The sequence below is a fragment of the Centroberyx affinis genome, unplaced genomic scaffold, assembly GCF_046629955.1.
Source record: "Centroberyx affinis isolate AG114_WGS23_722 - 3 ecotype Tasmania unplaced genomic scaffold, CSIRO-AGI_Caff_v1 ptg000366l_1, whole genome shotgun sequence".
Taxonomy (NCBI): Eukaryota; Metazoa; Chordata; class Actinopteri; order Beryciformes; family Berycidae; genus Centroberyx; species Centroberyx affinis.
In genome coordinates, this window is record NW_027279037.1 from 432,492 (window position 1) to 453,607 (window position 21,116).

General features: G+C 43.4%; 1 protein-coding gene across 2 annotated transcripts in view; it reads left to right on the top strand.

Moving 5' to 3' along the window:
• The window catches only part of sema4d (sema domain, immunoglobulin domain (Ig), transmembrane domain (TM) and short cytoplasmic domain, (semaphorin) 4D), a 38,725-nt gene that overhangs the window by 2,987 nt on the left and 14,622 nt on the right, over positions 1–21,116 (top strand). For both annotated transcript variants that reach the window (XM_071515699.1, XM_071515700.1), the window contains exons 2-3: positions 8,192–8,306; positions 15,078–15,137. The gene's annotated coding sequence lies outside the window, so the exon portion shown is untranslated. The remainder of the gene's footprint in view (positions 1–8,191; positions 8,307–15,077; positions 15,138–21,116) is intronic.

Consider the following 21,116-nt stretch of genomic DNA (forward strand, 5'->3'; position numbering starts at 1 on the left):
GAAAATTTTTACCAGTCCCAAGTCTATATAAACTTCCAATACTGCATTAGTTAAACAAATCTAACTTCTGACTGTGGAAATTTGAATTCCTATGAATTCTAAAAAGCATTTCGGTGTACTGGACTGGTCAGCCCCCTTGTCGTAAACAAATGGGCTTCTTCGACTTTGACCTATGACCCTATAGGCCTGTACATGAAGTAGCAGTAAGTGGGGATGCCTGTAGGCCAGACAACAAAATGTGATCACTTGTCTTGTAGACCTGCTGTGAGAAGGAGGTTTACCAGTCCTGCTGTTGATCTCTCTCAGCAGCAGAAGAAAACAAATAAATCTACAAACCTGACAGTGAAAGAAATCTGAAGGCTGGCAAACCTCATTTACAGACTCCTTCAAAGCAACCTATTAAAGTGATGAGGAGATATAGTCTGATTTATATTTTGTGTGGTCCTGCTCATTTTGGATAAATGAATATAAAGGGGGGAAAAAGGTGTTTAATAGTATTTGCAAATAGTTCTTATTTGTTTCAGTGCCCCGGAAAAGTAGATGGGATGAGTTTATGACATCAGGACAATTCAGATAGTGTCAGTTAAGTTGTCAAAAAGTGGCAAATATACTAAAATCACTTTCACTTACTATCATGTGATTCTACAGTTTCTCATAGTGTTGTCTTGTGTAATAAATCTTCTAAGAATTGAATACAAACACTATTTGATCCAGGTCTAATGGAAATCTCAGTACTCCTCAATGTACCTGGTCTTGCATTAAGCCCCAGTCTTTCATTATATTGTGGTTTTGACATAAATGAGGTTTATGCTGGCTAGATGTAACTAACTTTATATATTGCTTTCCCTTCTATTTATTTACCTGCTTTTTATGGGGGAAACAATTGTTGTACATGTTTATGTTTCCTGGGATTTCCCATTTTAAAAAAGCTAATTGGTCTATTTTTTGCACATGTGCTTCTGTATTTGATTTGTTTGAATTTTATTAGTGGAGAAACTGACCTGTCTTTCAGCGGTTCTTTGTCTTGTACACATTCATTGGAAGCACAGGATTCACATGTGCTAAATTGAATTACACAGAGCGATCTCGCTTGTTAATGATAACCATACTTGAGCACGCAAACCAGTCTTTACAGGCCTGTTTTTTTTTATCAATAATCAATTTAAAATGGGTGGGAAAGCAGGAATTTAATCAGGAACTGCTCGGCTAAAAAGGAGCTTTGTTTGAATTTGAACTTTGTGCAGAAATGGCACTTGTTTTGGATGTCAGGGGTTATTTACTTGGATGCCTTGTTTTGGTCTCAGACCAAGGCCTGGCTGTTGGTCAAATTTCTCTCTAGTAAAAAGCTGGAGCGTTGAAATGGGTCCTTACTGGAGCTTATCCAGTGCTGCATACAGGACATCACATTAGCACACAGATTGTGATTGTGTGTTCCTGCTTAGATCCAAATGCAATTATTTCATCACCTCAGAGGAGACCCCCATTTTCAAAGACATCAAGTTTTCCACATGCTTACAGTGAGTGACTGTCAGGTAATTTAATAAAGCCTAATGGATTTGAGGGTGACCATGAGCCTCCAGAGGCTTTTCTTCTTAGACTACCCAACTCATCCCCTCTGCAAAGTGTTGGTCGTCAGGCAGCTGTTTAGGTAGAAAAGGCTGGAATATCTGCAAATGGCCTCAGAGTGTCTGATCAGTAGCACTTTACCTCCTGCTGTGGGAGTCACTGTAAAAGGTGCTATGTCTTTGACACACACATACACACACAAACACGCACACACAACACTTATTGTTCCCCCTTGCTCATTAGCATTGTAATTACCTCGATTCCCCAGGCCATCAATTCAGCAATTGGAGATTCCCTTAGTCTAATTCAGGTCCTCCCATATTTCTGCAGACTGAAAGATGGGATATGGGATAGACATGACAACAATGGTGACTTTCAACACTAGTCTATTAGAAAGCATGATGTTGGGGAGCAAGGTGGGGCAGCTGATATATGACTTATAGCGACCCCATTGTTTTTCATCTGCAGGAGTTGTTCAGGGCCCCAGGGGTGGAGAAGGCCAGGGGCCAGTCTGGGGCACTGTGATGTTGAGGTGTGCTGTGCTGACAATGAAACAGACATCTGGGACGACCCCCTTTGAAACACACACACACACACACACACACACACACCCCTCCCCTGCCACACCCTAGCACCCCCAGGCTGGAATAATTTCCTATTGGCAAAAACAGCAGCATCTGGCTGCATATCAGCCACAGACAGTGGCATATGTAGGCACTTTTCATGTGCGTGTGTGTGTGTGTTTTGTTAGGCATGGATAAATGCATTGCTGCATTCCAGAGATCTCTCTGAAATATTGTCTCATAATTGAATGGTTTGGCACAGAGGATTTCAAGATAAATATTGAATGTTGGGCTTGGTTTCCTGTTATTCTTCTCTCACCTGTTTGGTAGCAATAACGGGCCATACATGTCTGTTTGTATGTTTTATGGGGAGACAAAGAGGGCTTTATTCAGTTATCCCAATATGATATAGTATATGAATACTCACATGATATAAATATTCAGGCTAATTTCTTTGAATCTTGCTTTACTGTTCGAACCAATGTAATCTTAATTGCCACTTGATCGTTGAAGCATTTAAATATGTGGGTGGTTAAGGGGGGGTGTGATCAGTGGTCCAGAGAGATTCAAAGAGAAAAGGAGTCAATTAGCATTGAATGTAGCCTAAAGGTAAGGAGATATTAAACAAAATTATGTGAATAATGTGAGCTGATGTGAGGAGGAGCGATGCAGATGTGTCCCTTCTCATCTTGGAGTGCTTTTCATCTTTGGAAGGCAGTGCCGATGTTCGCTGTAGTTTTGGCTCGGAGACAGACGTTTTCCTTATTGTGCACTTACACTTTTTTTCGTTGGATTTTCTGTTAATGTAGTTTGACTTTCTGCAGGTGGAGCTCTTTTCTTTGTCTGTTTTGCCGTGGTCGCTATCGCTGCTCATGCTAACTACTCAGTTCTTCTTCTATTTATTGTTGCTGCTTCCATAAGCTTAAAACGCATCACCTGTGTGGCAGAGGATATTTTTCTGGGAAAGTCGTACTTGAGTTGGGGTGTGTAGAACAGTAAATGTAAAAGCTTTCATGAACTGGCTATAGGTTGAATCACTATTGTATGGGATCAATAAGCAAAATTGACATTTATTTTTATGAAAGTAGTAAACTGAACTGGAGAATCGTTGAAGACTCCCAAGATCCAGCAACCACAGCTAAGAGCGATATCACAAAGAGTTTGGAAAGCTTACTGAAGCGTTGCTGCAGTGCTATTGACAGCTTGCTTGATGTTTTGAAAAGGTTCCCAGAGTTGCGTGGCTGGGAGCAGGGAGCTGGAAGGGAATGGAGCAGGGAGCTAGCCTACATACAGTACATTCTGTTACTGCGCAGGCTAGTGCCGTCTGACACAGCTGAATGGAGAACATGCTCTCTCTTTTTCTGCTTTCAGCTTGTATTAAACCTGCAATGGTTGCATTAGTCCATATGGCTTATTTGGATGCATTTGAAGTGATGTCACAAGGGGAAAATTTATCTTATGAGAGATCTTTCATATACACTGTTGAAGTATTTATCAGCTTGTCCCTCCCTTTGCCTTTTATCAGTTAGTTGTTGCTCACTGTTTGATTTGTTTAGTGTTTGCATAGTGAGAAAGAAGAACCACTTAAATCCCAGCATCAACAATCCATTGCCCGAGGATGCAAACTGTCCTAATTGTAACACGTGTGTGTGTGTGTGTGTGTATGCTTGCATACACACACACACACAATCTCACACACACATCAACATCACCTAGGGCTGAATACAGTGCTGAGAGAGGGCAGCAGCTGGACCTCCAGTCTCCATTCACCTCTTAAAGGAGAGCACAACGTCCCTATAACAATAGACACACTCTCACAGACACACAACCCTAACCTCCACCCCTCCCCCCCTCTCCTCTCCCCCCCCCCCCCCCCCCCCCCCCCCCAATTCCCCCTCCCCCTCTTCAGGAATTGTGTGCATTGATGCTTTCCAGAGGCGCGATCTCAGCGCTGTCGCTCTCCACTGGTGAGTTGGACTGCTGTGACAGGGGAACAGCAATTCTACCCTTTTTGTCGTATATATCCCCTATTGTCTCCGATGGACACGGAGAGACGAGTGATCTGCCACTGACAGCGATTATCGTCAAACGGGGCTGCGATGCAAGTACTGTCTCTTCCACCATTTCAGCTTCTTTAGCTCCCTTTTTAAGGTGTGATTGTTTATCGTGCTGAGAGGCAGTGGGAGACAGAAGGAGGGAGAGTGAGAAAAAGGGAGCATGAACGGGGAGGAGGGAGGGAGGAGATGACAGTCTAGTCGTGGTGGAGGATCATGCTCTATTTTTTCATTTCTGTCATGAGAAGCGGTGGTGGCTTTGCCAATAATGACACTGTGATTGGGCTGGGTTGGAAGAGTGGAGCTTCGCCAACGGTCTTCTTCTTCTCTCTCTCAACCTGGAGGAGCTTCAGACTATGGTAAGATTCACATAGCACACAGCTTGTGTGGATACCCATGATGAGTTGAATGGACTAGGTGTCAGCTCACAATGTCAACAGCTATTCCTTTGCCATATCAATCAGATGTTTTAAGGTTACTCTGCGGTAGAGAGAGGTTCATGCCTCATGTGCATGCTATTTTTACCCAATTCTCTGTGTGGATGTTGAATAATTCAGTGTTTTGATGGATGGCAGAATCCCATGATGCCTGAGTGAGTTGGGCAGCACTGTGCCTTATTTGTTGAAATAGCCAACCCACACCATGCACAATTCCGTTTAGTTGCTTATTGCTATGGAAATATTGTCCTTGAAGTTTTGCTGTATGACTATATTTGAAATGCTTGAAGAAGAGAGAGAGAGAGACACTATTTTTTTCAATGACAATCTATTTTTTGAGATTGTTTACAGTAAGTTGTGGAAAGAGTTTCTCTTGGCTTGGCTGGCTGTTGCCAGTAGCTTGTAAATCTGCTTTAATAGGGGAATCAGTGCCATTACTCTCCCAGTGTGGACATTCGGATTTCCCCTACCATGGTGCTGGTTGTTTATGTTCTCATTAACCGGGCATTGAAACACTAGGAGGAGGACAGTTACCTCGTTTGTTTGTGAGCGCTAGGCTCAGGTAGATCAAAGCTAGTCGACATGTCTTTTCAAGTGCTATCGCTGCACTTCAAAGGACCTGGTTCTTGTGCCTCTAAAGCCCTGGTGAGACTACAGGACTGTTGAAGTCTTGCGTGTCTAGCGCAGTTCAGACTAAATGCTCGCCGTCTGGTCAGGAAGCTGTTCACGCTAGCTGACGGGACAACGGTGGGCGTCACACGTGAATACGAGAGATCACACATCACCCGTTCTGTCATTACAAAATGTTTACCCTTTTGTCCAGAACAGTTCACTGTAAATACAGTTACAAAATAGTTGTTCGATGGCTCCATGGTACAGAAGCTGCAGTTACATTTACATTACAAATGTATTTTGAAGTGACACCATTACAAGAATAACGTTGATGAGGAATGGTGGTGGTGTTGTTAATTGTGACTTTTCTTCCCGTTCATTTCCTTTTTCTTACCTCTGTATCTAAACTCCCATTGGCTGCTGCCAGTGTCACGCCCTGATTTCAGTTTTGGTGAGTCTTGTACCACTTCACACTACACCAGCCCAACCAGACTCGGCCTGACAAAATCAAACATTTTCACAAAATTGGGTCAGGCCAAACGGCAAGAGTCGCCGGTCTTGAGTCCGTTCACACTAAAGGATAGTCTGCGCAGAGCACCGGGCCCAAGTGTCACTCCCAATCTTGACTAGCTTTGATTTAAATCGGCGTTAAAATCGTCTAGTGTGACCTTAGCTTTAGCAGGTTCCAATCCCCAGCTGTAGCCCTAGCAGAGGTAGAAGCAACTCAATCTTTTGTTATTCATGTGGCATTTTTAATCACAAGCTCCAGGCCTCTTGCAATGGGGTATGACTGAGATATCACCTCCTTATTGTTCATTGGATAAAATATTTGTTGTGAGTGTTGAGCATCCACATACTGTATCATTGTTGGTGTGAGGGGGAGGAGTAGCGTAGGTTGAGTTTGCTTTTGATTTTTGGCTAAGGAACTCCTCACTCTGCATTCTTTTCCACAAGGAAAATACTAAATGCATCATCACCACAATGCAAGCAGCATGGGGTTTTTTTTCATACGAAGCACTTTTACTGTTCAATGTATGACCACATTGTGCAAAAGCATGGAATCTTTTGCATATTTCAACCATTCAGTTATAGCTGTTATGTAAGGAAATGCCATTTGGAAATTTACTTGCTGTGCTTCTTGATAGAAAGACTGTCTGCATTTCATCATCCCTCACTTTCTGGGGTAGCCTGCCCTTTTGCGCCGCTGACTAATAAAAAAGTTTGGCAGAGACCTACGTGCTCAATATGGTTATTGTTGCATAGTTTTATAAGCCAATTCAGAAATTGTCATAAAGCCTCTCAAGGCAGTGATGATGATGTTGTTGGTTGTTTTCAGTGAATATACATTCCCACAAACACGGTGCTGTTGACCAGAGGAAATGGAACTAAATTAATTACTGGAGATACTTGGCTGTACAAAGATAATGTCTGTTTCTTCACTGGGTACAGACACAGACAGATAGGCAAACGTTTAAAGAGCCGGGATCACACGGGAGCATGAGAGAGACAGGCAAACCAAGCATCAGATAAAAGACCGACAGTTAGGCAGGCAAGCAAATTAACAGGAGTGGTGGAAAGAGAGGGAGAGGCCATGCAGATTCAGAGTGCAGAATTCAGGGGTGGAAAGCAAAGCAGGGAAAAGTGAGCCAGATCAGCCTATTGAGCCATAGCCCCTACCCAGACAGATTGCCGATGGCTGGCTCCAAGGCAAGTGGCTGTCTGGAGTGCGTGCTGGTGGGGTTGGGTGGGGTTGGGTGGGGTTGGGGGCGTACCACCTCTCCCTCTCTCCTGAGAGCCCACTATAACCCTATCAGCTGACTGATAAAACCATTAAGACCCCTTTTGGTTAATCAGTTCTGGATTATTCATTGCAGCTGAGACATGTTTTTTTTTTAATGAATGATTGAGGCAAAACAGGATATTAATTTTCTGCGCCAGGCCTATTATTTCTACTTGACTGTCAGGGTGGACAGAAAGTATATCTAACCTTTATCTGCTTATGCAAGCTCAATCCCATGCTGGCAGGTCACAATCTGTGTTATGCCAGTGTGTTGACACATAGCAGGATATAATCTATGAATCTAATGATGCACTGCTATCGTAATCTCTTAAAGGCAGATAAGCTGAAGTGCTAACGCCAGGTTTTGCTGATGCACCATCAGCCCATGGGTCACTGGATCTGACGAGTCTCACTGCACTAGAAAAAAATGAATATTTCAAAATCAGTGGCAGTGGACATCTGCTGACTAATCTGCATCCCCAAATATGCATCTGTAATGTAGATATGTTCCAGATTTTTTTAATGTACCATTTGTTGTTTTTTCCTGTTAATCAGTATATATGAGTTCGCTTAACGTCATAGTTCTGATTTATATATCGATGCATTATTAATGCTTTGATGTTAAATGTAACCTGCGGCAGTGCCTTCTTTATCTGTGATTGGATTTGAAGAGAATCTGTAGGTCCCTGTCATTTTAGCTGCCGTACCGTCTGGCTCGCTACCCACAGGATTTCTTGGTGCACTCAATTTATGCTAGCTAGCTGGCTGGTTGGCTGCTTTGGTTACTATGGAAACAGTATCCCCCAGAAAGTTGAAGAGACCAGTCCTTGCTAGGCTAATTGTGAGCAAGTCAGGCATGGCTGCAAAGTTAGCCACGGCCCCAGCCTGGGCAATGGCTCGTTCCAACGCCTTTTGTGTTCAAGCCCTGGATTGTTCATTGTTGTGACCTTGTTAAAATAAGTGTTCCAGGGAGCCCGGTGTCCATAACAGGCCGGGAGAAAGCTGCAGACCTGGGGGGTCTTTTTTTACCATCACAATGACAATGATTCGCTCAGACTTTGGTTCTATATTGGTGTCTCATCAAGAGGAATTGAATCATGTGTAGCTGCTTGACAGTTACATGTAAATTAATGTTTGTTTGCTCTGAATTAACTGACATTGTTCTGTCCTCTCTCCTAGAACGGCGTTGCGACGTTAGCCTTGGGCCGCACCCTCAACCATTTCCAACTCTGTGAAGAAAACTGCAAAGAGTTTTAATGAACCAATATTCGCTAGCTGACGCCATGACAGACAAGTAAGTGTTTTGTCTTTCCCCAAGTGTGTGTGTGTGTGTTTGTGTGCGTTTGTGTTCACGTGTGCAGAAAGAGCCCGCTGTACTCTGCCCTTGTGTCCAGTGTGAAGTAAGAAGATGATGTAGTCACAATGTTCCTGTGTCTCCTGTGATTACGCTCCTCTCGCTCTGTGTGGAACTGTCTGCTGGAAGCGTCTGTGTGAGTCTGGCTCAGCACAGAAGTGGAGGCGAATCGGGGTTTTCTGATAGCACAGAGGAAAGTGTGCTGTGGTGGGGGGTTGGTATAAAGACTGTGTCTGTTTCGCCCCTGAAGACGTATGACATTTGCATCAGGGCTGATTTGCATTCTTGTTTGCTCTGCTGGTATGTTTCTGCTGCTGCTGCTGCTGGTTCGCCTTTGTTTTTCCTGACAAAACGCAGTCATTCGGAGGGTTTGAACCTCTGCCATACTGTCTCTTGCCATCTTCCTTTCTCTCCGTCCCTATTCTTCCCCCGTGCTCTTTTTCCTTTGCCGCTCCCTCCATCTCTTCCCTTCCCCCTTTTCATTTTGAGCCAGTTCTCTACGCTTGCATCTCCTTTTTGTCTCTATTGTCAACTTTGTCTTTCTCTCTCATTCCAGTGTTTGGCTGAATTGATCCACAGACAGAACGGAGAGTTGGGACGCAGTAAGCAAAATAATCTGCAGCCAGTGATTAGAATAAGTGGTGCATGCTAGTCAGCTGACTGGGATAGGGGAAACATGGCAAAGGCATATGTGTAGCTGTGCATTGGAATGCTTGGGTTACAGAAACTTAAAGGGGCAATTTTAACGGAACAACCCATTTAACAACTAGGCTGCTCCACCAGACAGTTAGGTTGCTTTCAAAATAATTTAGCAGCACTGACAAGTCTTAGTGGTACAGAGCGATGTGGCAGTTGGTGTATATGTGTAAAGGGAAGTTTCCCCAATCTATCTTGGTTGATGACATTAGTACCACACTATGATTCAAAGTTCAGTATGAACTTGTGATGCCTTTCTTAGTGATTAGCTATGATCGGCCTTGCCAGCGCTGCCCTTTAGGTTTTTTCTCTCTCTGTCTCTCTTTCTCTCTCGCTCTCTCTCTCGCTCTCTCTCTGATGCACCTGTTCACCCTCTTTGGGAGAGAGATGTTAACTCCTGAAAGACATGCAGTGCGGCCTGGTGAGTCACTCGGTGGAGGATATTGAACGACAGCACAGGCTCGGCACGCTATCTTTCTGTGTAACACGCCACCAGCAGACTATAATGTCACGATAAAATCTATTGAATCTAGTTGGTTAAGTAGAGTGGGATAGTGCTAAATTTGACCAGAAAGGAATTTGTCTTGCAAATTAGAAGGTTTTACCGCTTCAGCCGGTTTAGATGCATAGCAATTTTTGTGGAGCCGAATGTTCAGGCTTGATGTTTTAAATGACTTGGATGCAACACAAAGGGCGAACAAGAAAAAGATGTTCTTGGAAACTTTCTTTTGAAAACCAATGAGAGATGCAACGATATTTTTTTTTTTTGTTGGAAGTCTCTGTTCGTCCATGTGGGATGTATCAAAACTGTTGTGAAGGTTGCGAGTCTCTAAGTAAGTGATGATGTTGTTGACAAGCTGTCCGATCGGATCAAAGGTATCCAAGCAACCGGGGCGGGGGCAGGGTGGGGGGGGGGTTTGGTTCATTGTGCGCTAGTTGCTAGTCCATGTTGTAGGATGATTGTTCGTTGGGGGAGAAGAATGATAAATGTTATGCCAAAAGGAAGTGAGGGAGAAGTTGGAGGACGTGCCCCCCGACAGTGACGGCGAACAAAGCCCCCCTCAACGTGGGACTACTTAAGATTCATACAAAGGCAGAAGAAGAGGGCTACTTATTTTCTCTCCCTCTCCCTCGCTCTCATGCACACACACACACACACAGACAAGTGGTTCATTTTTCTTCTAGCTCGCTCATGAGCAAACATTTACACATAGCGGGATATCAGTGGACATTCCAGTAGATATGTGCATTCCAGTTGGTATTCCCAGATACAAGTCAGCCTGGAGACGCATCTAAAACAAGCGGAATACTTGATGTTTGCCATTTAGGTTCTTCGAAAGCTGTGAATTTCCGTTATCTTCCAACAAAGCACCTATGACACTCACATGCACGTGAGTTTCCATCTGCTTGGATAAATGATCTTTCTGTCTGGATATGTACCAAATAAATGTTGATATTGATTGTGAAGATTACTATCCATCTGCAAATGTGCTCTTTAACCCTTGTGTGGAAGCTGCTAGAAAATGAATTTCTTTTATTTGTTGGATTTTAAGTCCAGCTTCCTATTGTACCAGGATGCTCTCTGTTGAAGAAAGTTTCTAAAGCCAGATTTGCTCTGTAATACTTGTAGACTGGGATTCTTTCTGTTGAAATTCAAGCCTGCATAATCCTCTTCACCACACTGCTGTGTGTGTGTGTGTGTGTGTGTATGAATGATTGTGTGCAAAAGTACAGAGTCCATGCACCCTCTATCCAGGAATTGAATGAACAGGAATTTCACCTAGTTTTTTTTTTTCTTTCTAAAAGATTTGTAGCAGGGCTCATTGTATCGCATCAATGATGAAAGTAGGCCAGAAAGGCGATACCCCTAATGCACAGAGAGAATGTAGTTTTGGTGGCCTGCCACTACACCGAGTTAAAAACAGATGGCTTTGGCCCTTTCATACTCAAGCGATGGATGAAACACACAAACAAATAGTAAGCATCTGCCAAAGTTTGTCTAAAACAAGTTCCCAGGTGGGTTTGGAAAGCTCTTGGCTGTGAATGGCACCTCTCACTCAGTCCCTCTTGTCAGTAATTGAGTAACTAAACAAGAGTTTGTAGTTCCCTCAGCCCTCAAACCATCCCATTACTGTTACTATCATGTTACTTTATGCAACTTTTCCATTCTGTCCCTCGGTTTCTTCAGTGAGGATGCGCCTCCTACTCATTTCCTCCACATTTTTCCCTTTTTGTCCTCTCTCCCCCTCTCAACCTATAGCACTTTATTAACTTCCACTCAAATATCTTCTCTCATGCTCAAGCCTCTTTTCTCTTTCTTCCCCTCTCCCTCTCATTTTCCCTTCCCTCCCCCTCCCTCGGCAGTGCATGGTGACAGTCCTGTCAGACAGTTGGGATGTTTATAGACGGACAGTAAGGGTGACTGCGCAGATGAGAATGCAGTGTGTGTCTGTGTGTGTGTATATGTGTTTATTTGGTGGCTTGGACAGTGTGTGTGTGTCTAGGGGGAGGCAGAGGAGGGAGGGGGTCTTACCGGAATGACCACACAGTCGGAGAGATGAGTGGACTTTCCCCATTCTATATCTGCGTTCTTTGTATATCGGTGTCAGCCAGAGTCTCACATGTGTGTATTCATATCAGTCTCGGGGGAGTGGGCATCCAAAGCTACATATAGAAGCAGGTCAAGGCCCCTCTACCTGTCACTTAGGCAGAAATGCTCATACTCCTTATACCGGCTAGTTAAGGTTTAACTACTACACACCAAAATGCTTGATCCTAAGTTGCACCCTTTAGAGTGAAGGGATAATCTGAATATAAGGATTAGTCAAGAGATGGTTCAAAATTTTTGGGTTAAATTGACCAGCTTAAGTGCTACATAGACTCTCAATAAGAGACGTAGAGTTGTGGTGGTCATGGGACATCGACTCGAGCTCAAGCTGCGGAGCTTTTTCAACGCGCTGGGAAATAAGGTGTCACGGTGGAGTGAGCTCTATAGCCCGTCCTGTCAGTATGTTTACCGTAGGCTGAGGTTCTGAAGTAGGGCCCATTAATAAATTTGTTCTGGCTTGACAGAGTCTTTTAAAGAGCAGGATCGGCCCGTCCTCATTCAAGACCACTCATCAATTAACAGACCCAGACCCCGTGACATCTCCACTTCCTCTCTTTTCCCCTCTCCAGACCGCCGTGTCACCGAGGGCGTGGTGCGGGGCTCCGCTGGGCTCCTGCCCAGGCCCGACACCCACTCGGGACGTCCTGAATTGAGACATCTGAAGACGTGGTGTCAGTGGGGTTTTGTGGGTGCATAGTGAAGACTCTGTATCAGCTGTCACAGGGTTTTGTGGGAGCGGAGGGAAGCCAAGTCAAAGTGCTTCCTTAGGATGTCGAGGGGGATGCGACCTATGGCCCGCGGCTCATCAATCTTGCGCCACTGTCATCTTCTCCCTGTGCTCTATTGATGCTGTCAGAGGAGGGCGATAGGCAGCGACTTGTTGCGCGGTGCATGTGTGCTTGCATGCATATATGTTTTGTGCGTGTGTGAAGAAGTGATTGAGGGAGCGATTGAAGAGTGGGAGGGTGTGGAGGAAGGGAAATGGGGTGATCCATCGTCTCTGTTGAAGGCCCATACGTCTTTGTTTCCACTGTCTGGAAGCGGCTACAGACTGCAACCAGCATGCGTGCCTCTTGACCTTGATCTAAATAGACAGCTTCGTTGGCCACAGGAATCATGAAACTGATACTGAGAACTAATGCCCTGTTACTTATGGTAAACTAAAATCTATGCGCATGACAGGAATGCAATATGCAGCCTTGATATGAGTAAATATTCCCCATGGCCAAATCATGCATTTACGCTATATTATGGTCAACTTGCGATCTTTAATACATTTGAAACTTGAAACATTTTTTTTGTCATGCAAAAACAAAGCTTTTTTTGTTTTAAATGTGATCATTTGAAAGTGAATTGTCCATTTTTGTAGTCTGGTGTGTATCATCTCTGCGTGAAATAATCTGATTGTTCTCTTTTTTACTGTAGAGGAGGGAGGGGGCTGCATTACAGTAGCGTACCCCACCAACCAAATGCTAATGAATCTCCATATTTGGGTTGATTTGGGTGACCTGAATTCGGTTGTCTGGAAGATTGTCTCCTTGTTCTGGGATAATGATTTTTGTTGCATAGCCAGGGATGTTCACACTGACAACAGCCTTATTCTGTTGGCTTGGCATTTTATTTGTCGTTCTACTAGTATTAGGCGTATTATTTCATTTATCTTTACTATAGCTAAAGATTAATTGAAAATTATTTGTGGTTCATGGGTCCTAGTCATAGTTAATTTGTAAACCATTTCCCACTGGTGCTTTTTAACACACAATAAACCCTGTCAGAAGGCAAAGTGAGTAGGTGAGCCCATACGTTCTGCTGACACAGGGTTATTTGGATTGGAGAGCAGTGTGGGAATAAAGCCTGTGTACTTGTGTAGGGAGAATGTATTCAGCCTTTTTAAGGGTTTTCATTTTGCTCAGGGAAGCAGTCTAAGGGAACAGACTAACGGAAAGTGTTGTGAATGGAGGGCCAGCCATCTGTCACGACGGCACCAAGAAGATTCCTACTTTCCCTCCCTTTTCTTTCCCATGTTAAATTTTGTTTTCCTGCAAGAATTAAAAAAAAAAAATGAACAGCGAATTTTTCCAACTGAAAATTTCTGTTCTGTTGTTGCCTGATGCATAATATTCACTAAAGTCTTTGTTCTCTTTGTTGAGAGGGCTCATTATAAAACGTATTGTGATGCACATCTCCAGTGTTCGCATTGTTCCAAATTTTAAAGGCAAAATGTTAATGACAAGTTGTTTGATCCCTGTTCCATGGGAAAATGACATCTTATCTAACATTTATAAACAAAAATGTGTTGACAAATTACAAAGCACTAGACAATGATGCATAAGTAGAAAAAACACGACTGACAATCATAAGGTTCATATTATGGTAAATTAATTATTTAACAGGGACAGAGTCTAATAAACAGTTAAACTAACAACATTTTGGTTAACACATAAATAAAGTCTTTCTTTTGCACTCCCTATAAAATCACAATAAAAATGATAACCATTTAAATTGTGCAGGCTGTTCTCAAAACATATTGAGTTACATAGAAGTAAGGCTTTGCCATGGCAAACCCTTCGTGGGACCGGCCCACACAGAGCAGATATAATTCAACCAGTGTGAATGGAGAGTGCTTTCACTTTCAGCCGGACAATACTTACAGCTGGTGGATCCACAGCATGGCTGCACACAGCTTTACGTTTTCACTCACACCCAGACAGGCTGGAAAATGGTATTAGGCCAAAGCAGAACAGCCGGTCCACGGCACTAGACAAGGAGAAATGAAATGAATACAGCGGCCGCACACCTCAGGTGCCTCCAGTGGTATTCACACAAGATAATGTTTATCATTTGGCTGCCTACAATTAATTTGTCCTTGGTTATAAAAAGTCAGCACAGTATGCTGAATGCCAGACAGATATCATATGATCTGTGGCTAAGTGTTTAGACGATATTTAAAAGTTCTTGTATTACTTGATTTGTTTGTTTTGGGGTTTTTCCAGAATGCGTATACACCATACTTGTGTGTGTTTGTGTGTGTGTGTGTAAGGGAGAGAGAAGAGAGCGTGTGTGGACGGGCAGGTGATGTTTTTGTATCATGTTTTTGGTATAATGTGTTATCTTATGATGATTTACGTGTTTTCATTGTTGCCTTCATTATATCTGTCTAACCATGGTCTTGTGACAGCTAACCACACACACACACTCTACAATACTTTATTGTTCCACAAGGGTTTGGTTCACAGACAGGGTTTTAAAAACACACATTGACGCAGACCATGAAGCACAGTAGACAAGACAAAGATGACAACACACACACCACTTTCTCCCTCTCATAGAGCGCACACATACACACGCCCCCACACCCCACATAACTGTCATGTCTGATCTCTCTGTCTTCTCCCCCCCCTCCCTAGCTTGAGGATTTTATAATTCTCTCCAGAGGAAGAGCGTCGCATCTTGTTGAGGAGCCACAGGTCAGAAACTCTACTCCTCCCCCCTCCTCCTCCTCCTCCTCCCCTCTTGCCATTAAGCCCGACACTGCGCTGCTCGCGGCTGCATGCTACAACACGAATGCTGCATGCTTCTCCCAACACCCCTGTTCCCGCCTCAGGGCTTTACTCCCCTTTATCCCCCCTGCATGACCACACCTGGGCAACCCAACACCGATTCCCTTTTGCTTTGGTGCTTGTGGGAAAAACACCAAGATTTGATTTTGTTTTTTTTTATATTTTTGCAATGATACTTTCCTCTTTTGCCAATCAGTTGGTTATCTTTCTTCACCTTGAGTTGTGATTTATTTTCCTCTTTAAGTTGTGATTCCTTTGCTCTTCGCTCTGCGTGTTGCACAGCTTTTAGACGTGCTGGGATGATAGCTGATGATCCATGTGTTAATTATATCTAACAATCTTTTGGTGACAGATAATAATATATATGCACACGCACAAATCCTTTCCATTCTGCCCACCTTTGCCTTCGCCCTTGCTCTGATACCCAACATCTGTTTCCCAGTGATCTGTTTTTTTGTATTTGCTGCTCATTTTTTCTTCAATTTCTATATGATGAATTAATGTTATATTTTCAGAAGATTTTTAATTATTTGGACACTGTGGGTTCAGTGACCAAATTTTCGTAAATGCATTCATTCATTTTCATGACCATAAGGACAAACGAAGGTGTTGCAGTTGCAGCATTTTGTAACTTTGCCCATCAGATCACGAGAAGTCTGTGTGATACGCATTTCAAAATTGTAGGAATGCCTTTGTGTTATTTATCCCTCTTGGTCCCACGGAGAAAACGGTGAAATTAGTGTTTTATCTCCGGGCGTGCCAAGTTCAGGAGGACACACTGGAAGTGTTGTGGCAGCCAGTGGGTGATGGGGCGAGTTTTCACACAGCACCCCAAAGGAGAGTTTTGTCTCCGCCGGCCAAAATCACCACCATGAAATCAGTGCCTGCTAAAGACAGCTTTGAAAGAAAAGCAGAAGAGAAAAGAGCGCTCTTTAAAGGCACACTTGCACAGTGAGAATATATAGCAGGGTTTTTAGCGAAGTTTTACAGCCCCATCAAATGTTCCGTCGACTGGTGGGGAAACCCAGCAAGACTGCAGGTATCTCTTTTAATTCATTTATTTTTTCAACCGCTGCAACACAAATTGTTTAAGTTTAGCAGCATTACTTACATTAACTAGAACTGGCACTCGGAGAGCGCAGACCTCCGCCAAGGTTCGTGCTATTATTGCTTGTTCGTGAGTCGGATCCAGATCCTCTCCAAAATTTAATGGGTTCTTCCTTGGCCCATGCTACACCCTTCCACGAAGTTTCATGAAAATCGGGCCAGTAGTTTTTCCGTAATCCTGCTAACAGACAAACAAACAAACGGCACCGAAAACATAACCTCCTTGGCAGAGAAAGGGTAAATAAAGGGTAATAGATAAATAAAGGGTAAATAAAGGATAAATAAAGGGTACATAAAGGGTAATAGATTTTATATATTGTTTTTTTCCCCCACATCAGTTGATTTCAAACCCAGACCCAGAGATTTCTCCCACTCTGGGACCACAAGTCACCTAACCTTGACTATTGCTATTTAGGAAACTAGCTCCAATATGACCATTCACCAACCGGGGACCACAAGGCCTTCAGCTGAGCTTTTTGCAGCTTCCTAAAATAGTCCCATATTACGCTCCCCAAGGCCTGGCTGGCATCACACTCGCCTCAAGGAAACTACATTAAGTGAAAGGCTTATGACTTCACTGTAAATGGTGGCTGCCATGCGACCCTGGGATACATTATCAGTATTCACCCCAAGATTTTGATTATAGGATTTTTCTTTTGAATGGTACAGTAAGAGCATTATTCACCTGTCTGCTATTCCAATATGTGCTTTGTAAGATCTAAACATGTTTCTTCATTGTGTTCATTAGTCCAGCAGTAAGGGACAAACACACAATGCTATTATGTGGATGACATAAAATAAAGAGTATTCCCAGATCTGTAAATAGAAGAGAAGTAGTCGGTTACCTTTTCCAGTTGTTTCTTTTCTAGGTGACCACCAAGGCTAAAGTTCCCTCATTCTTATGTTTGCCATTGCAGATGTCAATAGTAAAAGTCTTCAGCTTTTTTTTTCCTTTTAATTAAAAGAAAAAATACATGGTGATTATGTTTTAATGTTGGACTACAGAAGCATATTCGGCACTCGGAAGGGGAACACCACACAGCAAATCCTAGCTCCTCCAGCTAGCTTACTTCACTTGTCCGTATGTTTATAGGGACCTTTTTCAGATCTTCCAGTGCCATGTGACTCAGGCGAAGGGCGTGTTGTTTTTAAAAAGCTCGCCATCGGCAGACTAAATATACCCTTTACTAGACCTGACCCCTCATTTGCCTTTGCTGTGGCCACTTTAGGTCGTCTTGCTAGCTCAGCAGGGGCCCCGCAACTAGTAATTATATAGGAGGGCTTCCATTTTACATCCCGTGTATAGTGTTGCCTTCACACAAGCTCTTGCTCTCTTCCTCAAATTTAGACATTTGGTTGTCATTGATGGTTTACCTACATTTTAATTCTACCTATTTGTTTCTTAATATAACTAGATATAGTTTCTTCCCAACTTTTCCAGCCTGTGATGCATCAGAAATGAGCATCATCTACACTTGGTCACTATTCTCAGCAGTGTGAATGAATGTTTCCAATGTAGTAGGTAATGTTTTAATCTTTGAATAGTAAATGAAAGATGGACAGAAAAGTCAAATCTTTAAAAAGACAGAGCAGCATGACTGCTAAATTTTAATTATGTGTTGCATGACAGTTTTTAGATCATTTCTCCAGTACAACTTTCAGTAAGCTGGACAGTGGATGTTATACAGCTGTTCACAACATTTCAGATGATTTTTTGTTAACCTGGTGCGGCTTTGACACGGTGTCTTTATACTTCACAAGTGAAGACTGATGTTTCTGTTCAGTCAACTCCAGATGGCTTGGACCTGGACCAGAGCTGAAGGTTTTACTCTTTTCTGTGTTTGTTCATCCAGACACTTTGGGTAATTCAGACAACAGATAAGACAAACCTTGAAGGTGAGAGGAGAAAGCACGCAACATTATGGATCTTTATTTTTCCAGTTCTACACAATGGACAAAAGCAAAAAGATGCTTACCTTACAGAAAATTAAAGAGGTTGGCGTCCCTATTCAGTGTTTCCCACGCAATGTTAATATTTGGGCACCCTGCCCAGGTAAATTAACAGCCCGCCAAGTAATTTTCGTTTTGGATTCATTTTAGGTGCCGTGGTGCATGAAGCTGGCCGATGTACTTTTCAAGCAATCAAGCTTTAATAGTGCCAAGCATGTTGGTGAACTACAATGACCATAATTCATTGCCTATGACACAGCACATCTGTGCTCTTTTGAGTTGCGGTGTGTCTGTGACACAAACTGAATGGAGAGACAGTTTGAAACATAGCCTTGATAATCAGATGGAAGTATGACAGTCAGCAATCATCATCGTAAGATGGGCTTATTTGGTCCCTGTCTGGTTTTATAAGAGGGACTCCATGCCCTCAGTGGGAATTACTAACAAGTTGTGTGTGTCTCTGCCACATCTGTAGCCAAACTCCATTAATCTGTAACTTGCATTGGACCAGACATCTGTCCTCATCACAGAATGTCAGCCTCTGTGGTCTCAGTATTGTGTTTCAAGTGAGGCTCTCTCAATCTCTCTCTCACCCACTTTCTCACACAACTCCAAACACCCCATAACTCCCCACCAGAGAACTGAAGAGCGAGTGTTGTGCCCTGTACTCCCAAAGCTCTGTAGGTGACAGAAGCACCAACAGTAGTGTTAGTAGCTGTGTCCTTCCATCTTCAGTTAGTGCAGTCCTAAATGCACTTTTTTTTTAATTAGTGTTTAAAAGGCCAACCTAACAGATCAAGTTAAATCACTACAAAATCATTCTAAGGTTAACTTTGGGTCAAAGGATGAACAGTTAACAAAACAAGCAGAGCAGAGGAGGGTTAAAAACATGTGTTAAGTCTTTCGTAGACACTTCCAAGTTGTAACTTTGAGCCATCAAGTTGCTCCAACGAATATTCTCAGATCATTTGAAAACGGCAAACAGCTGCTCTCACTATGTGAGACACGGAAGGGGAAAGAAAGACGCAGAAGAAATTACAACTAGTAGAAACTTCAGCATTCTTGTTTTGACTATTGAATCAGCTTTCCCCGGTCATAAAACAGACGATTCCATTTGTAAACGACCCCCCTGCTTTACCTTGTCCCGTAGGTTTTAATCTCTACAGTGATATCTACTGACCCCGTCTATCCGACTCAATAAGATTATCATTAGGGTCCTAGTAGTTATAATTAGTATATGTAATTATATATTTAATGTAGTGTATTGGAGAGACATAGAGGGAAAAAACTCACAAATAAATATGAAATATCTCAAAAACTATACGACGGATCGCATAGAAAAGTAATAGCATCTTCAGCAAGCACACTAATTATCATAAATTGCTGGTGCTGGATTATCACCATTCCCACAGCAGGGTGGGTACAGATGGTCCTATTGATGAAAGAAAATGTATTCTCTCCTTTGCATCGGAGAGAGCGAGAGACCCAAACTGTCAGTGTTTGTCCCTGTGAGACTCCTGGGGAAGTGTCAGCCAGCCACAAGTTGATGTGTGGCGGCACAGGAATGGGGATGAGTGAATCATATGAAGAGCATAGAGCCACTTGAGAGGGCAGAAGGCTGGCATGAAGTCGAGTCATGCTCTTCCAGAGAAGTCATTGGCCAGAGCAAAACAAACACAATTCACTTAATTGTTCCTGTGTTTTCTTTGTGGGTGATTTTGTGAGCAGTCTACACGATCTGTGACTTCACATGTCTGGTTGCTGGGGCATGGTTTAACAAGAGAATAACCCGTCGTCCACACAGCTGAATGGACAATTATGCATAGATTTTAATTGGAGGTGTGAAGTGGCCAACCGCCGAAAAAACCACAGCAGCTGTGTTCACTGAGAGTAAGGTGAACAAGTTACGGCAAAGACTGTGTGCTGCACATCATGAAAACGTCATCTTGAACTGCTCACTGCACCAGACATGCTTTCCCCCCCACATGAACATGAACAACCTTTTAAGCACGATTCCCCTTTACTGCGTCGGCGTGTCTGTGTGTGTTAGGCCTGTCAGTATTTCAGCAACGGAGCAGAAGAAATTGAGTAGCGGCGTCTTGGCGGGCTGGAGCAAAGGGAAGAAGAGCATCTCTGTGCATTGATGCTGATGATCAATGAGTTATATAGCAAAGAGAGGGAGCGAGGGATAGAAGGCGTGCGGGGTAGGAGGCGTTGGCAGGCGCTGAATGTCCGACTCCCTCACTTCACAACACACACCCCCAACCCCCACCCGCCCCTCCACTACCCGCACTCTCCGCTCGCAGGATACAGGGCTCCTTGTCATTCTCCACATTTGAAATAAAACAGCTAGGGGCGAAGCCTTGTCTGACGCGCGCTTTGTGACGAGCTTTCTGCCCTCCTGTCAGGAAATCAGACGCTGTCTGGTAGAGCCATTTCTATGCCTTTGTCTACTTCCCTGCAGTCTGTCATACACTTACCTCTCCTGTGGACTGGCCTGGTGCTCTCATACACACACACACAGAAGCACAGAGCCTCTGGCCCCATTTCTTGGAGTTTCTGATGTATATCCCTTGCTCTTATTATCCCTTGTTTTATTAACTTTTATCTGTTTGTATTCTGTAAAGAACTTAAAAGCCCTTTATAGATAAGTTTGACTTCTCTGTCTCACATTCAAAGCGGCCGAACACAGATAGACAGAGCTCCCATTTCCCCCTCCCAGTCCCCTGTCCTCAGTGGGCAGCCTGCCAATATCCGTGCCCAGTTAGCAGCACAGTGCTGGGAAACCCAAGGCCCCAAGCAGGTGTCAACCTCCCTGTGCAGCCAAAG